The 1895-nt window shown below is 54.1% G+C and overlaps 1 long non-coding RNA gene across 1 annotated transcript; it reads left to right on the top strand.

Moving 5' to 3' along the window:
- Positions 1-125: 125 nt before the first annotated feature.
- Positions 126-1144, top strand: LOC129516651 (uncharacterized). The gene is made up of 3 exons (XR_008665820.1): positions 126-257; positions 513-703; positions 915-1144. It is a non-coding gene; the product is annotated as an uncharacterized LOC129516651 (long non-coding RNA).
- The last annotated feature ends 751 nt before the right edge of the window (positions 1145-1895 follow it).

Genomic DNA, 1895 nt, shown 5'->3' with positions numbered 1-1895 from the left:
CGCGCGTGCGCCCGCGGGGACACGCCCAGGTCTGGGAGGTGAGCTCGAGCCCCGCTTCCGCCGGCCCGGGGGCGGGGCCTGTCGCCGCCGGGCTGGGATCCCGCCCCTGCCGGGTGGCACCGCCCTCCTCCGCGCTGGGCTGCGCCGAGGGCCGCGCGGTTCCGTGACGCTGCGCGCCTGCCTCGCCCGGCGCGCGCCGTCTCCGCGTTCTTTCACGCGGGGCGATGCGGGAGTCCGTGTAGAGATGAAGAAAGGGGGTAGGGTAGCCTTTGGTACCCCGCGGTGCGGTCGGTACCGTGGCCCGGGGGAGGAAGCTGAAGCTCGTGTGCACGCTCCTCCTGTGTCTGATCACGCCTCCTCTCCTGCCGGGCGCTCCTCCCCTCCCAGGTCCCCTGATTCACTGGGTGGGAGATGGAGCGGGAAGAGAGAGATCCTCTTTTTTTTCTTTTTTTTTTTTGTACTTATTCGAATTAATCGAGTTTTTTGTCTAACACTTTATTCATTAATGACAGACCCCGAGAGAGAGGCGGAGACACAGGCAGAGAGGGAGAAGCAGGCTCCCTCTGGGGAGCCCGATGCGGGACTCGATCCCAGGACCCCGGGACCACGACCTGCGCCAAACGCAGACGCTCAACCGCTGAGCCACCCAGTTTGTGTTTCAGCTGTTCATCTGTTGAACAATTGAGTATTTACCGTGTGCCAGGTAAGCCCTTGAAGGTTGAAGCTAAGTCCTTGCGCCCCAGACCTTGAGGATTCTTGACGGAGACAGTCGGTAAAGAAAATGAAATCTATCCATATAAATTGTGGTTAAGTTCTCCATCGCAGTGAAGGGTATGGACTCTAAAGCCAGATCAGCCTGCTTTGGTGATGATAATCCTGGCTCTGCCTCTCTGTGCCTTCTTTTTCCCATCTAGGAAATGGAACTTAGAATAGTGGCCCCGATAAAAAGAAATAACAGGGCCCAGATTGAAGTCACTGTTGAAAAAACCCCACTACAGGGACGCCTGGTGGCTCAGCGGTTGAGCGCCTGCCTTCAGCCCAGGGCGTGATCGTGGAGACCCGGGATCCAGTCCCACGTCGGGCTCCCTGCATGGAGCCTGCTTCTCCCCCTGCCTGTGTCTCTGCCTCTCTGTGTCTCTCATGAATAAATAAAATCTTAGAAGAAAAAAAAAGAACCCCCCCCCAATTACGACTTAATATGTAACCTAATTGCAGTTTTAGCCTCTCCCAGGAGAAGAATTTAAACCAGTAAATCGGGGATCCCTGGGTGGCGCAGCGGTTTGGCGCCTGCCTTTGGCCCAGGGCGAATCCCACGTCGGGCTCCCGGTGCATGGAGCCTGCTTCTCCCTCCGCCTGTGTCTCTGCCTCTCTCTCTCTCTCTCTCTCTCTCTCTCTGTGACTATCATAAATAAATAAAAATTAAATAAATAAAAAAAATAAATAAACCAGTAAATTTGGGAACACCTGGGTGGTTCATAGTTTAGCATCTGCCTTTGGCTCAGGTGGTGATCCTGAGTCCTGGGATCAGTCCCGCATCAGAGTCCCCACGGGGAGCCTGCTTCTCCCTCTATGTCTCTGCCTCTCTCTGTGTCTTTCATGAATAAATAAAATATTTTTTTTAATTTTTTTTATTTATTTATGATAGTCACACAGAGAGAGAGAGAGAGGCAGAGACACAGGCAGATGGAGAAGCAGGCTCCATGCACCGGGAGCCCGATGTGGGATTCGATCCCGGGCCTCCAGGATCGTGCCCCGGGCCAAAGGCAGGCGCTAAACCGCTGCGCCACCCAGGAATCCCTAAATAAAATATTTTTAAAAATAAACCAATAAATCTGGAATTTCCTGATTGGCACTAGTGAGGCAACCTTGCCTGAAACAGTCCAGTCTTTACTTCT

Source organism: Nyctereutes procyonoides, unplaced genomic scaffold (genome assembly GCF_905146905.1).
Source record: "Nyctereutes procyonoides isolate TBG_1078 unplaced genomic scaffold, NYPRO_anot_genome, whole genome shotgun sequence".
Taxonomy (NCBI): Eukaryota; Metazoa; Chordata; class Mammalia; order Carnivora; family Canidae; genus Nyctereutes; species Nyctereutes procyonoides.
Note: the sequence above shows the minus strand (reverse complement) of the source record. Positions and strands in the feature narration are given on the sequence as shown.